The following is a 20,537-nucleotide window of genomic DNA, read 5'->3' as shown; positions in this document are numbered from 1 at the left end:
ATCTTCCTGGGCTTCCCTGGTGGCGCAGTGGTTGAGAGTCCGCCTGCCGATGCAGGGGACGCGGGTTCGTGCCCCGGTCCGGGAGGATCCCACGTGCCGCGGAGCGGCTGGGCCCGTGAGCCGTGGCCGCTGAGCCTGCGCGTCCGGAGCCTGTGCTCCGCACCGGGAGAGGCCACAACAGTGAGAGGCCTGCGTACCAAAGAAGAAGTCTTCTTTTTATGTTAAATTTTTGCTTTAGCTTAATTTTTAAAATTTATTTGGAGACATTGGGGTATTTCTCCTAGGTAGTATTTTTCTTGGTCTACCATGACAACAGATAAAATTCCACATTGAATCATGAACCATGGTGTGCTCTTGGACTAACGCTGAACACATTTGTCAAAGAAGCAGGCCAACACTGTTTAAAGTAGCCATGCGATACCTCTTATTTTACTTTAGATGTTCAGAGGACTATGTAAACTAAATGACAATTTGTTTTATTTAAGACCAAACTGAATTCTTGGCTCCTTTCAGTGGAATTACATATGATATTTGAATATATCTACTGACTCAGAAACCGTACAAATGTTTATTGAATGTCTTTCATAATCTCAACTCACTGATAGAGATGTTGGACAGGAGAGAAGAGAATTTCAAGCACACCACCGTGTTCCAAAAAGGATTCAAAATGCTTTACACAGATAAATAAAAAAGAAGCAAGTTAGGATCAAATAAAAATAAAAAAGAAGAAATATTAACAAGGGTAGAAGCATAACATGTTATATAATCAAGTGTAAAAATGTAAACTTCCTCCTCAAATTCATCCCATGCACCCATTCTCTTATTTACTCACTCCAGTCACATCAGCCTCATTTCAGACTTTTCAACTTACCAGCTCTTGGAACTTTCTCTTCCCTCTGCTATGTTCCTTACGCTTGGAATGCTGACCCTCTCAACTACAACAGTGCTCTACATTTATTCTATTTATTATCCTTCATTACTGTCTTCAATGCACTTATCACTTTGGGAAATTATTCTTTATTTGATAGTTTGTGTGTTTACTGTCTGGTGAACCCATTAGAATGTTAGCTCCATAATGACAGGAACTCCCCTTTCTGTTACTGTATGCTCGGCACTTAGCACAACATCTAGTACATCAGAGGTGCTTGATAATTCAATGTTTGTTGAATGAAGGCACTAAATGTAGAGCCTGTTATCATGTCATTCCCCTATTCAACAGCCCTAAATATAAGCAGCAACAAGTCCAAATCTCTTTAAAATTGCCAACAATAATGCCTCCATAATATGGTTCCATTCCACCCTCTGTATTTACCTTTTGACCTTTCTTGACATCATTTGTCATGTATGAGCAATGCTACCTTTCCCCAGGAATTTCCCACACACCCTGTATTTTCCCACAACGGGACCTTAGCCCACATTGTTTCCTCTTTCCATCTCTACCCATTAATATCACATCCATTCTTCCAGGCAGGGTGACAATATGACTTTTGTGAGCCTAGGTCACTTTGTCTTCAGGGGTCCCTTCCTGCATAAAAATATTAAAAATTATTGTGTTGGTATAAAGACAAATATAATCCTGGTTGAGTTCATCGTTATTTATCTTATTACTATTATATTCAATTTTTTTCTAATTTTGAAGGAAATTTAAATTAAAGCATTTTATTTGTGGGCCCCTGAAAGTATCATGGGTCCTAGGCACTATGCATTATTGTGCCCTTTGGGTTAGTTGACTGTTCTTCCAAGCACAATTTAAATGTCAACTCATCCTGGAAATCTTCTCTGAGCACACCCACCAACACACACACACATACACACACGCACCATGTGCATTACTCTTTTCTCTCCTCCATCTTCATGGTACTTTCTGTGGGTCGCATTAAACTTAGTAACAGACTAGAAGCAAATTTGTGACTAATTCATCTTTATGCTCCTCAAAGTTTCCAACAAAGTTTCTTAGAGCTTGACATCTTCTAAGCAACAATAAGTGTATTTTGATTTGATATTTACTTCATGAACTCAGAATGTGGATTCTGATAGTTAAGGAAGTTTTCAGTAAAGAAGACAACTTTAGATGGCCCTAGACACACTGATGTGTCAGATCGTAGGCCATAAACTATTAAATCTGTATGATAGAAAGAAGCTATGGATCACATCTGCCAGAGCAGTAGGTGATGAATTTGGTTAGATAAATTGGGACCAGATAACAAAATACCTTGAATTTCATGTAGAGAATTAGGGTCTTGATGCTGTAGGCTATGGGGAGACCCTGCAGGTTCTTAATCAGGAAAGCAACATGATGACAGTTGTATTTTTGCAAGATTTATCTCTGAGTTGGGCATTAAAGGGATCAAAGCAGGGAAAGTCTGGAGGCAGAGAAACCAGAGAGATTATAGAAATGGGCCAGTATGGCTGGACTTCGTGCCTAGTTTTAGTTTTATTCTCTTTTTGCTTGGTTACTCTTGACTTTATTTCACAGTAAATACAGGCGTTCTTTTCAGGATATTCATTTTGTAAGCCACTTCTAAAGTTTTAAAAAAATGATCCATAAGTTTAAAAAAATATGACTTGATGTATGTTTCATCAGAAACATTAAATATTTTTTCCTCACGTGAAGCAATAAAGTTTTTTTAAATTTGCATTCTAATCAGTCAATAAACAAGCGATTTTTTAACAAACAATGTAGGTAACATTGGTTTAGGTTTAGGCCATAGCATATTCAAATGGAAAAACATAATAAAAGTAACTATTTTCAGTAAAAGAATTTTCAGTTACCTTATTTTATCTAATTATATCAACAACCTATTGGTATTATATTAACCCCATTTTATAGAAGAGGAAACTGATAAGTTATAACACTAAGAAGGGAATCTGCACATCTGACTTAGAGCCCATCTACCTTCCATCAATATTATCGAGGAAAGCAAAACCGGCTGAATTGTAAACAGGGAGACAAGAGACCCTAGAGTAACCTATTACCAAAGAGAATGCAGGCATCTATCAGGAAAGCCTGGAAAAGTATAGTCCATCTTCAGAAAGAGGACATTAAAGAAAGAAATGAGTTTCATAGAGAGCATATATGTTCAAGTATATAAGATCAAGAAAAGACTTGATATGGTTAAAACAGAGATAGGGTGCAATTGTGTAAAGAGATGATGCTCAGGTTTTCTTTTCCATCTACCTTGCATAGAAGAAACAGAAGGGCAAGATTTTAAATTTTGCTCTCAATAGTATCTATCAATATGTAATGACTACCCACACAGCAGGAAGTTCCCTATATAAATGGGGCCAGGGGTGATTGGTCAAGACTACAATATGTCAGAATAGATACAGGCCTTTGCCATATGCTATTGAATTTAATGCTCTCAAAAAATCATGAGGTTGTAATTGTCATCGTCTTCAAGTTGAACAGGCAGGAATCAAGTCCATACTACTAGTTCACTGGATTGGAGAGCCAGTGCTCAAGCCCAAATTTGCCTAGCTCTCTCCTACTATATTGTAAACTTCACTAAAATTAATGACCTGTAGGAAAGCCTTGATGCTGGAGTACAAACTCATAATCGAATGTGTTCCAAATTATAGCTCACACTTCACCACAATGCAAAAGAGGTGAGTTCCTTACCAACTCTACTCACCATTGCTCAGTTACAAAGATATTTAGCATATATTAAAATAATTAAATAAACCCACCTAATTCCATTCCTCTTTTTCTGTCCAAACCTTTTAAAGTATCTACTCTGTGCAAGGCTGTGTGCCTCATTCCCAGTTCTTTTCATAAACAAGTGGAAGTGAGAAGTAAGAAATAAGTAATAAATAAGGGAGTTTATTTTCCTCTGGTTTTCCTCAGCCTCTGATGAAATCCCATTTAAATATTTTGTGGTAAACTCATTCCTTTCCTAGCCTTCAGATGGTGAGCTTTTTAGTCATCGTTTTAAAAGGCCAACACATTTGTTAACTGGAGCAGTCATAGAGAGGCCAAGAGCAATAACTCTTATCATTTTATTCTGAGGGAGTGAACCCATTTCATACCATCTTTGGATGCAATGTAAATCTCAGAATCAGAAGCTAGTCTGTGTTTAAATTAATTAACTTCATACTGAAGTCACCATGATACCTTGAGCCATAAATTAAGCTTATTTAAAAGAATTCAGTAGAACATTCCAAAAGTGGTTACAGAACCAAACAAGAGACTGGGATCTTTTACTTTTAAAGGAAGTTATTTCTAATAGCATAAGCTAATACATTTCACCGTTTTTATTATCGGTATAGTGTACTTTAGTGCTCCAACAATGAAAGAACACTGCAGTGATCCTCCTTACTAAGAGCACATTGTAAACTTGATTTCCCTTCAAAATTTCTGTGAGAAGAACTAAATATGATATTTTCTCCTGAAATAATAAAATATAGGGAAATAATATTTTTATATTAGAAAAAACTAGAATAATAACACATTGATTTTAGGTGTTGTATGAAAGAAAGAACTGTCTCTTATAATTGGGATTGCATTATTCAAGTCTATTAGTAAAAATTTCCTTATTAGCTCTAACTTGGCTGTATAGGTATAGAAAAAATATGCGTTCATGGACCACTTAGTAGGTACTCTACACACATTACCATATTTTCTTAATACAGACCCTGGGGAATAGATATGACTGTTAACCCCACTTGATAAAGAAACTGAGGTTCAGAGGGGTCATCATTTGCTCAAGGTCGCTTAGCTTGCAAGCGGCCCAGCAGGCATTTAAACCTCTTTAGCTGCTTGGCAAAGTTACTGTGTTTCTATTGTTTTAATTAACTTTATTGAAGTATAATTTACACGTGATGAATGATGTGTGCATTAAGTGTATAGTTCAATGAGTTTTGACAAGTAGATGCACCGTAACAAGAAAGATGTAAAACATTTCCACTGTTCCCCAAAATTCCATTTCGTGCCAATATCCCACCCTTTTTACCTCTCTGACAATCACTAATCTGCTCTCTATCTCTAGAAGTATTTTTTCATTTTATTGCACATGTGTTCTGTTTAACGAGACAGTTTTACACACAGTGCCAAATGTGCATTTCTTCATTCTTTATGGTCCTTCTTTTAATATCTGTTAAATTGCCAAATCTAAGTTTTGAACAGATGTATGGCAATTAATTAAGGCTTAATGGCAACAAGGAGGGGAAGAAAAGAGCCTATACATTTATTTTGTAAAATTGAATGAAAAATTAATTCAAGAAATAGTAAATGAATTGAATATGGTCTTATGTGTACCAAAGTGGTGGTACCTGACTTCGAGGGGTGATCACTAGGTCCTGATAATCTGGATTTCAGAGTTGTGGAATCACCAGTCTTCTTTCTACCAAACATAGAACTTCCCATCTCCTTTACTCTCCTTCCTTTCTCTCAGCTTGTCTACTGCCTTCCTCATGGGGTACATGAGACTCACCAGACACCCTTAATCGTGGGCCATGAATCACTTGTTCTGACCTGTGATCCAGGGAGCAAGTGAGAAAACCAAGTTGCTACAAGGCTTGATAATCCAGGATGAGATAGTTTTAGTCTTTATTATATGATTGGTATGGTTTAATTGAAAGAAATAAATAATAACATAAATGGATGAACTTCTTTGAGTGGTAAATAGAAAAATTACAACATTCAGATATTCAAAGCAAATGTAGTTTTATTTTCTATGATTGATCTGATTTTCCTTTGAGAGCCTCATCTCTTTGAGCAGTAAAAGGGAAAACAAAACACTCTTTAAAATTCCTGGACTATAATATTTCATCTCATCTCCATCAAACTGTCTCTTCTGGTTGATTCTGTCTTTCTTGGGTAAGTCTTTTAGAAACCCTTTCTTTTTCCATGCATTTTGGAGACATTCTGTCTGGGTATAAATGAGCTTTCTTAGCTAGGTGGAGGTAGCAGAGAAGGAAACCCAAAGCCACAATGTTTTCAGGAAAGCGTCTCTCCACAATAGATGTTCTTTTCTCTTTGGATCAGGTTTTGTCTCCTCTTTCCACAGTCTAATGGAGCACTTAGGTTTAGCTCTTACTTCCTCTTCTTTTCTGCATCACATCTTGCTTCTTCCCAGAGAACTTAGCTTCAAAACAGAATCCACTGCACACTGGGGAAGGAGTGCTAAGATCTAATTAGACCACTGGCTCCAGATCCCTGTGGAAGCTATAGAAATTTGAAAAATTCTTTTTATATTGCAGCAACAGTAAAATTTTAAGGCTATTTTCTTATTAACAACACAAAAATACATTGCAATTCAAAACTTAGTCCTGATGTTCTTCTCTCTCTCTTACCCTTTTGTTGTTGTTTTATTCTCTGATGTAGCAATACTAATCTTCCTTGAGGCAGAGAGAAGCAATTTGGAGGCAATATGAAGGATTAGACCCAGGAACATTAAAAAGAAAAAAATCATATTAATAGACATTTAAATTTATTACCATTATTGTATTTATAAATATCATAGGCAAATAGGAAAAGAAGAGGAAAATATTATATCTTTGTTTAATATCATTTCATAGTGTACCTTTCTTCAGGGTTGAAACTTCATAGCCAAGCATTCAGAATTTTCCATAAAATTATCCAATTTATAACACATGTTAAACGCGTGCAAAAGACAACAGATTAATCATTGTTTATCTAAACAATGTCTCCTTTTCTGTTTTCATATCTTTGCTCAAGCCATCTTCATTGCTTTTGATAAATATATCTGAAGCATTTTTCATTCATTTGGGTCCAACTCAAATCTCATCTCTGCCATGAAGTCAGGCAATATTGATAAATCTGTCTTGTACTCCTACATAATTCTGTCATATATTATATCTCCATTATAACAGTTTCTCTTTTTCTGGTATGTATTAGAGATTCTTAATTGGCCTGTCTCCCACTCTAAAGTGAGTGGCTGCAGGGCAGGAACTGTAAACAATTCACTCTGGTTTCACTTACAATACCAGCAAGGTGCCTTATACATGTACATGATATGTGGTGTGCAATCATACATATCTGTGATGTTGGTTGAATGCAACTGGAGGGGGAAAATGTCTTCCAATTATTTATTTCTCATAAAATTCAAAAGAAGTACATCCAGCCTTTTGGAACCAAAAAGAACTTAATATAGAAATTCTACCTATAGTCTGTATGACACAGAGTCCTTCCAAAAAGACAGAGAATTTCTTATTTTAAAAAAAAATGCGTTCCTAGCAACTAACAGATTGAAAGAATATTTGGAAAATTTACTTTAAAATCTCTACATTTTTGGAGGCAGGATCAAGATGATAGAGTAGGAAGATGCTGAGCCCACCTCCCCACATGAACACATCAAAGCTACAACTACATATAGAGCAACTCTCACAAAGAATGATCTGAAGACTAGCAGCACAGCTCTTCTACAACCAAGGCTATAAAGGAAACCACATGGAGTCTGGTAGGAGGAGAGGGAAAGCAATCTAGTTAGGACCTGCACCCATAGTGGGTGACCCAAAGGAGGACGAGATCCCACAGACTCCAGGATCCTCCCTAGAAAGTGAGGGGTTTGAGCCACAGATTAGGCACTCCATACCTGGTGTCTGATACCAGAAGACACACCCCCTTAGCTGGTTTGAAAACCAGCAGGGCTTTCCAGAGGACTGTAGGAAACCAAGACTCTGCTCTTGAGACTTGCTTACTCTCTTGCTTACTCTCAGTCCCAGTGCAAACACAATCGATTGAAAACTGCCTAGTGCTCTGGCTGGCCTGCCAGAACTGCCCCAGCACCCAACCCCCACCCCCACCCCCCTGCCAGAGCACACCAGGCTCCTGCTCCAGCTCCTCTTGCCCTAGTGCTGTTCCCTGCTAAGGCAGAAGCCACCATTGCCAGCACAAGTGTGTTCACTGGGGAAGGAGAAAAGCCTGTTCAACCCTGGCCCTGCCTCTAACCAAGGCAGAGACTGCCATTGCTGTAGCACTCACACAACTGAGAAGGAGCAGGACCAGCTCAGTAGTGCAGCTCTAAATCGTCTGGCTCCAACCTCTCCTCTAATTAAGGCATACACACTGGGGAAAAGTGGAACCACCTCACAAGTGCAGCCCTAAGCCTTCAGGCCCTGGCCACACCCCCAACCAAGGGCAGAGACTTCCATCACACCAGAAAGAAGCCCAACACGCTCAGGGCTTCTGCTCCATGTCTGCAGGCTATAGCCCTTCCCCAGTAGGGTGGCAACCACCATTAAGCATAGGAGAAAACTCCAGCTGACACCTGGCTCTGTCTCTAACCCCTCCAACTTCAGCCCTACCTCTCACTAATGTGGTGGCTACCAGTGCACCCTGAGACAAGAAGTAGCCTGTGCTCACTTCAGATCCAGCTCTCCAACCCAAGCCACTGGGCATATTCAGACTGTTTAGGGATGGTCCCACACAGGACATGCCCTCAAGATAGGTAACTGTTTCACCTAATTGTATAGAGACAAATAGAGAAAGTTAAACAAAATGAGAACTCAGAGGAATATGTTTCAAACAAAAGAACAAGATAAAATGTCAGAAAAAAACCCTAATGAAACAGAGATAAACTATTTACCTGATAAAGAGTTCAAAGCAATAGTAATAAAAATGCTAAGTGAACTCAGGAAAAGAATAGATGAACACAGTGAGAAATTCAATGAAAACTAGAAAATATTTTTTTAAAAAAATCAGAGCTAAAGAATACAATAACTGAAATTTTAAAATACCCTAGAAGGAATTAATAGCAGATTAGGTGATACAGAAGAATACGTAAGTGATCTGTAATATAGAATAGTGGAAATCACCATATCAGAACAGCAAAAAGGAAAAAAAATTAATGAGGATAGTTTAAAGGAACTCTGGTCCTCTAGGTCAACATCAAGCATAATAACCTTTGCATTATAAGGTTCCAGAAAGAAAAGAGAGAGAGAAAAAGGTAGAAAATGTGTTTGATGAAATTATGGCTGAAAACTTCCCTAACCTGGAGAAGGAAACAGATATCCAGGTTTAGCAAGCACAGAGAGTCCCAAACAAGATGAATCCAAAGAGGCCCACACCAAGACATATTATAATTAAAATAGCAAAAGTTAAAGAAAAAGAGAGAATTTTAAAGGCAGCAAGGGAAAAACAAGTAGTCACATACAAGGGAACCACCATAAGACTATCAGCTGATTTTTCAGCAGGAACTTTGCAGGCCAGAAGAGAGTGGCATGATACATTTAAAGTGTTGAAAGGGGAAAACCTATAAACTAGGATAATCTACCCATCAAGGTTATTATTCAGAAATGTAGGAGAGATAAAGAGTTCCCCAGACAAGCAAAAACTAAAAGAGTTCATCACCACTAAACCAACCTTACAAGAAATATTAAAGGATCTTCATTCAATTAAAAAAAAAAAAGTCTGTAACAAGAAATAAGAAAATACAGGTAGGAAAAAATCCCACTGTTAAAGGAAATTATACAGTAAAGGCAGTGGATCAACCACTTAAATAAGCTAGTACAAAGGATAAGGGACACAAATTATAAAATCAACTATAATTACAATAAACAGTTAAGGGATAAACATAAAGTTGTGAAATAGGACATCAAAAATACAAAATGTGGGGGGAGTAAAAAATGTAGATCCCTTAGAGTGTGTTTGAACTTAAATGACTCTGAGTTTAAAACAAGTAAATATAGTTAAAAGCAACATATATGAACTCCATAGTAACTACACATCAAAAACCTACAAAGATACACAAAAATAAGGGAGAAAGGAACACAAATATAACACTAAAGAAAATCATCAAACCACAAGGGAAGAGACTAAAAGTAGAAGAAAAGAACAGAGAAGACCCACAAAAACAACCATAAAACCAGTGACAAAATGGCAATAAGCACATAACTATCAATAGTCACTTTAAACGTCAATGGACTAAATGCTGCAATCAAAAGATATATGGTGGCTTATTGGATACAAAAACAAGATCCATATATATGCTGCCTACAAGAGACTCACTTCAGAGCTAAAGATACACACAAACTGAAAGTGAGGAGATGGAAAAATGTATCTCATGCAAATGAAAGTAAAAAGAAAACTGGTAGCAATACTCGTATCAGACAAAGTAGACTTTAAAACAAAGTCTATAACAGAAGATAAAGAAGGGCATTATATAATGATAAAGGGATCAATATAAGAAGAGGATATAACATTCATTAACATATATGCACCTATATAGAAGCACTAAATATATAAAGCAAATATTAACAAACATAAAAGAAGAAATTGACTGTAATATAATAATAGTAGGGGACTTTAACACCCCATTTACATCAGTGGATAGACCATCCAATGAGGCAGAAAATCAATATGAAAACAGTGGCCTTAAATGAGATATACTAATATATCTATAGGACATTCCATTCAAAAACAGCAGAATACACATTCTTTTACAGTGCCATGGAATGTCCTCCAGGATTGATCTCATGCTAGGCCACAACACAAGTCTCAATAAATTTAAGAAGATTGAAATTATATCAAGCATATTTTCTCATCATAATGGTATGAAATTAGAAATCAATTATGGGAAGAAAAATGGAAAAAAAAAAACATGTGGAGACAACAACATGCTACTAAAAAACCAATGGGGCAATGAATAAATCAAAGAAGAATACCTTGAAAATACCAAGAAAATACCTTGAGACAAATAAAAATGCAAATTTTCAAACTCTATGTGATGCAACAAAAGCATTTCTTAATGCTTTTAGAGGGAAATTTATAGTGATAAGGTCTACCTCAAGAAACAAAAGAAATATCAAATAAGTAACCTAACCTATCATCTAAAAAAATTAGAAAAAGAAGAACAAATGAAGCCCAAAGTCAGTAGAAGGAAGGAAATAGCAAAGATCAGAGCAGAAATGAGACCAAACAAAACAAAAAAAAGATCGATGAAGCCAAGAGCTGGCTTTTTGAAAAGATAAACCAAATTGATAAACCTTTAGCCAGGTTCATTAAGAAAAAAAGAGAGAACTCAAATAAAATTAGAAATGAAAGAGGAAAAGCTACAGCCAATGTCAAAGAATTATAAACAATCATAAGAGAATACTACCAATAACAAACAAATAGAATTACCTAAAAATATGGACAAATTCCTAGAAACATACAATCTTCCAAGACTGATAAGGAAGAAGTAATCTGAACAGACTGATTACTAGTATTGAAAGTGAATCAGTAACCAAAATCTCCCAACAAACAAAAGTCCAGAACCAGATCGCTTCACAGAGGAATTCTACCAAACATTTAAAGAAGAGTTAATACCTATCCTTGTCAAAATATTCCAAAAAAACTGAAGAGGAGGGAATGCTCCCAAACTCATTCTGTGAGGCCAACATTACCATGATTCCAAAATCAGACAAAGACACTATTTAAAAAAAAGAAAGTTAAAAGCCAACATTCCTGATGAGCATAAATGCAAAAAATCCTCAACAAAATATTAGCAAACCAAATTCAACAATACATAAAAAGGATCATACAGCATGATCAAGTGAGATTTATTCCAGGGACGCAAGGATGGTTCAATATCTGCAAATCAATCAGTGTGATGCAGTGCATTAAGAAAATGAAGGATAAAAATCACATGATCATCTCAATAGATGCAGAAAAAAACATTTAAGAAAGTTCAACATCCGTTCATGATAAAAACTCTCCACAGACTTTATACAGAGGAAGCATATTTTAACAAAAGAAAGACCACTTATGACAAAACCACAGCTAACCTCATACTCAACAGTGAAAAGCTGAAAGCTTTTCCTCTAAGATCAGGAATGAGAAAAGGATGACCACTCTCACCACTTCTATTTAACATAGTATCAGAAGTCATAGCCACATCAAACAGACAAGAAAAAGAAATAAAAGGCATCCAAATTGGAAGGAAAGGAGTAAAACCATCACTATTTGCAGATGATGTAATACTATATATAGAAAACACTAAAGCTGCCACCAAAAAACTATTAAAACTAATAAATTCAGTAAATTTGAAAGATACAAGATTAATATACAAAATCTATTGTTTCTCTATCCACTAATAATGAACTATCAGAAAGAGAAAGCAAGAAAACAATCTCATTTACAACTGCATCAAAGAGAATAAAATATCTAGAAATAAATTTAACCTAGGAAGTGAAAGACCTATACTCTGAAAACTATAAGATATTGATGAATAAAATTGAAGATTATACAAAGAAATGGAAAGATATCCTGTGTTCATGGATTGAAGAATATTGTTAAAATGTCTATACTACCCAAAGCAATCTCTAGATTTAATATAATCCCTATCTAAATACCTATGACATTTTTCACAGAACTAGGACAAATAATGCTAAAATTTGTATTGAACCACACACACAAAAGTGAAAGCAATCTAGAGCAAAAAAGAACACAGCTTGATGTATTACATTCCCTGATTTCAGATTATATAACAAAGATACAATAATCAAAACAGAATGATAGTGGCACAAAAATAGACACAAAAATCAGTGGAACAGAATAAACAGCCCAGATGAACTTATGGTCAACTAATCTATGACAAAGGAGGCAAGAATATACAATGGGGAAACACACTCTTTTCAATAAGTGGTGTTAGGAAAACTGGACAACTACATGTAAAAGAATAAGGTTAGAACATTTCATCACACCATAAACACAAATAAACTCAAAATGGATTACAGACTTAAAACCATAAAACTCCTGGAAGAAAACACAGGCATTATGCTCTTTGACGTAGGTCTTTGCAATATCTTTTTGGATATATCTCTTCAGGCAAGGAAAACAAAACCAAAAATAAACAAATGAGACCTAATCAAACTTAAAAGCATTTCACAGTGAAGGAAACCTAACCTACTGAGTGAAAGAAGATATTTGCAAATGATATGTCTGATAAGGGATTAATATTCAAAGTATGTAAAGAACTTATATACTTCAATATCAAAAAATAGATAATCTGATTAAATAATGCTCAGAGGGCCTGAATAGATATCTTTCCAAAGAAGGCATGCAGATATCCAATAGGCACATGAAAAGATGCTTACCATCACTAATCATCAGGGAAATGCAAACCAAAATCACAATGAGATATCACCTCACACCTGTCAGAATGGTTATGTACAAAAAAAGAAGAAATAACAAGTGTTAGCAAGGATGTGGAGAAAGGGAATCCTACTACACTGTGGGTAGGATTGTAATTTGGTGCAGCCACTATGGAAAAATTATGGCAATTCCTCAAAAAATTAAAAATAGAGCTACCATATGATCCAGCAACTCCACTTCTGGGGATATATCTGAAGAAAACAAACAGTGGAATATTACTCACCAAAAGAAAGAATGAAATTTTGCCATTTCCAACAACGTGGATGGACCTGAAGGGTGTTATGCTACGTGAAATAAGTCAGACAGGAAAGACCTACTATCAATATATGTTTTCACTTATATGTGGAATCTAAAAAAAATTTTTAATGAATATAACAAAATAGAAACACAGAATATAGAGAATCACAGATATAGAGAACAAGCTAGTGGTTACCAATGGGAAGATGGAGGTGGTATGGGCAAGATAGGGGAAAGAGACTAATATGTACAAACTACTAGGTATAAAATAAATAAGATACAAGGATGTAACAGCCAATATTTATAATAACTTTAAATGGAGTACAGTCTACAAAAAGTCAAATAACTGTTGTGTACCTGAAACCAATATAATACTGTAAGTCAACTTCACTTTAATTTTTAAAACTCTACATTTTTTACAAGTAATAATGCATTTTCTTAATCCACTTAGAAAATTACATGAAATTAGGTATTTAGATCTCAAGATCCAAATATTGAAACAATATAGATTATTTATTGTGATTTCAGAAGATAAATTACAATATTTATTGGGTCAAGAATAATAATTTATGGGCTTTCCTGGTGGTGCAGTGGTTGAGAGTCTGCCTGCCAATGCAGGGGACACGGGTTCGTGCCCCAGTCTGGGAAGATCCCACGTGCCGCGGAGCGGCTGGGCCCGTGAGCCATGGCCTCTGAGCCTGCACGTCTGGAGCCTGTGCTCTGCAATGGGAGAGGCCGCAACAGTGAGAGGCCCGCATACCACAAAAAAAAAAAAAAGAAGAAGAAAAGTAAAAAATTAACATACTAATTTATGCCTAGAAAAGTGCAACTTAAAATATATTGACATATTTAAAGTGTGGGAAGGCAGGAGAAGAAACTATTTTTTACAAGATGATAACTAGGAATAACTCAAATAGCCAAAAATTGTGTGATGAATTAGATAGAAAGTAATGGCAACAAATTTTGGGTAGTTAGATGAAAGTAGAGAAAATATGCTGAACAGAGCACATCATCATCAAGAAATACGCTGACAATGATAAGTTGGCATAGTGATAGCCAGCATGACTGAATGTGCCCAATGCCTCCCAACCTCCACAGATCTATAGATAAAACCTACAGAAAGTAAAACATGGATTGTAAGAAATTCTGAAGAGGAACAAAAAATAGCTCTGAAGTCATTCAAGTGTTAAAAAGTAATCTCAAATAAATAGAAAACCACAATTTTGTTATAAAAGAAATGCTTTTTCAAGTTGTAGTGCACATTTGCCAGATCACCCACGAACATTGTCATTACTCACTACATGATCTCTCCAAAGCAGCATATGGAAAACTGTTCAGCATCAGACCATTTAGCAAGAAATGCTCTCTCTGATAGCAGTGCCCAGGGACATGTTGTTGATGGATATAATCAATCACAAAGTCCTCTATTCCCACTGTCATGCTTCATCCAATCACTAAATATTATCTGTACTTTATGTGCAAGAAAGACTTCATTCTAATTTCCATATTCTAGAAGACTGAGTTATAAAACCTGCTCTTAAGAGACCACAATCCACACTAGAAGAATATCGGTACTTCTACTCTAGGAGGAAAAGAAGTTAAGTCCCACCAGAATTTCTTTCAGTATTTCATAGAAGAGAGATTATTGAATATTCTAGCTCAGTGCCTTGCATACTATCAATGTTTGTCAAATGGATAAATAAATGAATGAATTATAAATCCAAGAGTGTACCTGAGTTTCATATAAATGTATTTGAGATTTTTTTAGCCTATATTATGTCTAGAGCACAAGATTTATTTTTTTTATTTTTTATTTTTTTAATTGGCATATAGTTGTTTTACATTGTTGTATTAGTTTCTGTTGTACAGCAAAGTGGAGTTCCCTGTGCCATACAGCAGGTTCTCATTCATTATCTATTTTATACATATTAGTGTATATATATTAGTCCCAATCTCCCAAATCATCCCACCTCCCCTTCCTCCCTTGGTGTCCATACGTTTGTTCTCTACATCTGTGTCTCTATTTCTGCCCTGTAAACCAGTTCATCTGTACCATTTTTCTAGGTTCCACATATATGCTTTAATATACGATATTTGTTTTTCTCTTTCTGACTTACTTCACTCTGTATGAGAGTCTCTAGGTCCATCCACATGTCTACAAATGACCCAATTTCATTCTTTTTTATGGCTGAGTAATATCCTATTGTGTATATGTACCACATCTTCTTTTGTCTGTCTGTGGCCATTTAGATTGCTTCCATGACCTGGCTATTGTAAACAGTAAAGCACAAGATTTAGAGTTAGCTCTACATTGTGTACATATATGTGCATAAAAATGATGTCATGCAAACTTTTAAGAGTAACACTGCTTTTATGATGCTTGCACTAATTACTAAATGTAAGCATCACATGTGTGATTTCATTACTTTGATCACATGTTATCTTAGTTTTAATTACTTAAGACTTTAAATGTCATAATTTCCCCCTTTTTTTTTCTTCAAAGATTCTCCTATCTCCTGGTTGTCCTACCACCCTCTGGCCTCATGTTCTTGGTCTCTTCTGTGGCCTTCCCTTCTTCCATCTATGCCTTTTATTTTGTTCTTGCCAGGGTTCTGTCTTTGGGTTTTTACTCTCTTCATTGTACATTTTGCTCTAAGTGAAACATCCAACCCCATGGGTTCAGTGACCTGTCCTTATACCATTCCCACATCTCATTTCCCAGGTTAGGCATATTTCCTAAGCTGAAATCCATACATTGAATTCTACACTGGAAGCTACACCTGGGTGACATGACACACAGGCACCTCAGATGGACTAGTTCAATATCACTTCTCTGGTTTTTCTATCTCATGCTTACTTCCTCACCATCACACCAGGATCCATTTTACACACCACTGAGAGACTGATCTTTGGAAAGCTAGTCTGATTTTGTTACTTCCCAGTTGAAAATAACTTTAAAAATAACTAGCATGTTACATGTTGGCAATTACAATATGGGTCCTGACCTTTCTGCCTTCACCTTTGATAATACTTCTTATTCTCTATAAACCAACCATTATTGAATTTTAAGGTTTCTAGAATGCCTTCTTTGGGTTCATGCCATTACAGATGTTTCTTTCTCTTCCCTTTCTCTCATCTGATTAATACCTACTCCTACGTCAAGTATTTCTCCTAGGATATCTTCTTCAGAAAGTCTTCCTTAACTATTGCAATTTTCTATATATGGCACCAGATTTAGTAGACAGATTGTAAACTTTGTTGTTGGTATAAGTGTTCAATTTAAGGCTTTGAAGACCTTTTTTGCTACTGGGAAAATTGAATGAAAAGATATTATGAATTAAAATGTTCATAGCTATGTATGTTAGTGGTTAAGAGCTACTGATCTAAAGACAGGAGTTTTAATCCTGTCAACTACCAGTTTGGTGACCTTAAGCAAGGATTTTTTTTTTTCTTTTTAACCTCTCAGTTTTCTGTTCTCTGAAGTGAATATAATTAACTTCTTCACTGGGGTTTTATCATATTAAATGTAAAGCACATTACAGCACATGGAAGTAAAAAATTATCCTGGAAAAGGCCTCCAAATCATCTAGTAAGTCCATTATATATAATTTTTAATATTTTTAAAAGGTGTAGTCTGAAAAAAGGTGTAGCCTGTAGTCATTTATGAATAAAATGATATGGTATCTGTGATTTGCCTCAGAATAATCCAGTGAAGAGAAAAATCAGAAGTGTGATAAGGTAGATGAAATACAGTTATTTATGAGTTGCTAATGACTGAAGTTTGGTGATGGGTACCTGGAGGGTTCTTAACACAATAATGTCTATACAAGTGTGATATTTTCCAGAATAAAGTTCTGTTTAAAAAGTATACTATTACTTGTAATACATATATACTTTATATTTCAGTGCCTAAGTGTGCACAACTTCTTTTATCAGGATCAATTGAAATGTTGACTTGCATGTAGGAATCCCACTGCATGAAAAGTATATATCTTTGACTGGAATCATTCTTTGTAAAATGAGAAGCTCACACTCTGAAAGGTGTGAGGGAGCTGAAATGACTATGAGAAGCTCACACTCTGAAAGGTGTGAGGGAGCTGAAATGATTAAGGGAGCAAGAGATTCAGGACTCCAATCTCATGTTTTCTTCAAAGATATATGCCATTATTTCCTCTGGCTGGCGGATGTACCCAGAGTATTTAAATTACTTCTCTGTCTTTTTTTCAACGAGCATAACATTTGAATTCATGTAATATAAATGCATGTGTGATATGACCTCAGAGTATACGGTTATAGATAGCAGAATTGCATTTTTTCCATATTGGATTTGCAACTGCTCAAAATTTTATACATGTGGTCCCTTATAAAATTAATGTAGAACTCATGTCAATTTTATAATCATTAAAGGGTAATATTTCCATTTATAGTAAATACCTATGCAGCACTACATAAAGGAAGAAGATTTTTGGGACTTCCCTGGCAGTCCAGTGGTTAGGACTCCATGCTTCCACTGCAGGGGGCATGGATTTGATCCCTGGTCAGGGAACTAAGATCCCGCCTGCCACAAGGTATAGCCAAAAACAGAAAAAAAAAAAAAAAAAAAAAAGAAGAAGAAGAAGATTTTAATTGTGTATCAGGAGTATGTAGTTTTAAGCTTGGTTTCAAGTTTTCCTAACTGCCTGGCCATAAGCATATCACTTAAACCCTGAGCCTCAGTTTCTTGATCTGTCAAGTGGATGTCCTAATGTCTCATTTTCAGTGTTGCTTTCAGGAGTAAACAAAAGAGAGCGAGCTCTCCAATAACTGGTGCTGGGAAAACAGGACAGCTACATGTAAAAGAATGAAATTAGAACATTTTCTCACACGATATACAAAAATAAATGCAAAATAGATTTAAGACCTAAATGTAAGACCAGAAACCATAAAAATTCTAGGAGAAAACAGGTGGTTCACTCTTTGACATAGGTCTTAGCAATATCTTTTTGTGTATGTCTCCTCAAGCAAGGGAAACAAAAGCAAAAAATAAACAAATGGGAACTAATTAAACTCAACAAGCTTTTGCACTTCAAGGAAACCATCAACAAAATAAAAAGACAACCTACTGAATGAGAGAAATATTTGCAAATTATATGTCTGATAAGTGGTTAATATCCAAAATATATAAAGAGCTCATACAACTCAATATCAAAACCAAAACTCCATTAAAAATTGGGCAGAGGATCTGAATAGACATTATTCTAGAGAAGACATACAGATGGCCAACAGCCACATGAAAAGATGCTTGACATCAGTAATCATCAGGAAATGCAAATCAAAACCACAGTGAGATACCACTTCATATCTCTCAGAATGGCTATAGTCAAAAAGACAGGAAATAACAAGTGTTGGCAAGGATGTGGAGAAAGAGAACTCTACTACACTGATGGTGGGAATGTAAATTGGTGCAGCTGTCTTGAAAAACAGTTCAGAGATTCCTCAAATGAATGAATATAATAAAACAGAAACAAACTCACTAATACAGAGAACAAAGTGGGGAGAGGGGCAAAATAGAGGAAGAGGATTAAGAGGTACAAACTACTAGGTATAAAATAAATAAGATACAAGAATAGATTGTACAGCACAGGGAATATAGCCAATATTTTCTAATAACTTTAAATAAAGTATAATCATTAAAAATATCAAATCACTATCATCTGAAACTAATATAACATTGTAAGTCCACTATACTTCAATTTTTAAAAAATAGAAAGAGGATGCGAAGAATTAATGTTTTGTGTACCTATCACGTGCTGGGCACTGTGCTAAATTCTTTAACATAAGAAAAGATTCCTTCAGCAGTATATTATTTTCCTTTTTTCAACTTAAGAAAATTGGAGTTCAAGGAGAGTAAACAATGAGATAATCTAGGTCAAAATACTGCTTTGGAATTAATGGATTTTAATAATCAAATCCAAAGATGTGATGACAGTTCTTTCATCTGATTTGAACCCACAAAATATTCTTTTGATGGTTTTTGTTTCTTGCAGGTTCTTTTCTTTCTGTGGTTTTTAATATTACATTGTGACAAATCTGTGAACTGACCATATTAAACTCTCAGAGGACAGTTTAAATACAGATTTTATAATTAAATATAGTAAAAATTTATTTGAAGATTTGAGATGAGTGTGAGAATTAATACACATGGCCTACCTGTTATTTGTAAAATAAATAAATGAATGAATAAATGCATGAGTAAATATACCTATGAAGAGTTTGTAATGCTTCTGAGTCTTGAGTATATACACCTTTATTATTAAGAATTTTATATACATTTTACTTTTCAGAGTCAAAGTTATTTTTGAAGAAAAATTTATGTTCAGTGTAGTCTGCCTTTGTGAAATTTAGGAGGTCTTCATGCTTGGGAATTTTAGTCAAAATAGGACATAAAGTTTTTTGAGTATTGAAGTGCCTATTGGAATGTGACAGTTCCCATTTAATATCTGTATTTATTTACACTTGATGCCTCAATTTACATACATAGTGGTGTTCTTTGGGAGTTCTATAGCTTTTGGCTTTAAGAATTGATGACCTTTTTTGCAAACTGGAAGTCATATTCTGGATGCCAAAATAAGTGAAATTACTGCCCAGGACTTCTGGAAATTGTTAAAATACTTTAAGGATGCTTTTCATTGTGTTTATGAAACCATGAATATTAAAATGGTAAAAATAAAATCTTAATTTAAAATTTTCAGGAAGTTTTCCTGCTTTGGTTTGCTCACTCCTGGATCTTAGAAGCATTTTAGAACTTACACATATACACCATAATAAAGAGTAGAACTTAGCTTGAATAGAGCTTATGTTAACATTAAATCCCTAGATCATTTCTGACCTCAGATATCTTCTTCTACTGACTCTTTATATGGATTCATCAGCATTCAGATTCCTGCTTCTTGTTATCAATCATTTATCACTACTATGTCCTCTTTAACTACTAACCTTCTCTTTGCCCCTTGACCCAAGTATTGAAGCAAATCATTCTTCTTCATCAAGCAAAATATCTTAAAAGGCTAGATTTTGTTAACAATCTAGGGGAAAAACACTTAAAATTGAATATCAGACCTCACTCCTCCTAAATTTCCTCAACCTTTAATCTTTTTTTTTAACCGTTAATCTTGATTTGGAATTTTAAAAATATGATCACAATGATGAGTGCATCATTTATCTTTCC

The sequence above is a fragment of the Kogia breviceps genome, chromosome 5, assembly GCF_026419965.1.
Source record: "Kogia breviceps isolate mKogBre1 chromosome 5, mKogBre1 haplotype 1, whole genome shotgun sequence".
Classification (NCBI taxonomy): Eukaryota; Metazoa; Chordata; class Mammalia; order Artiodactyla; family Physeteridae; genus Kogia; species Kogia breviceps.
This window is presented reverse-complemented; position numbering follows the sequence as displayed.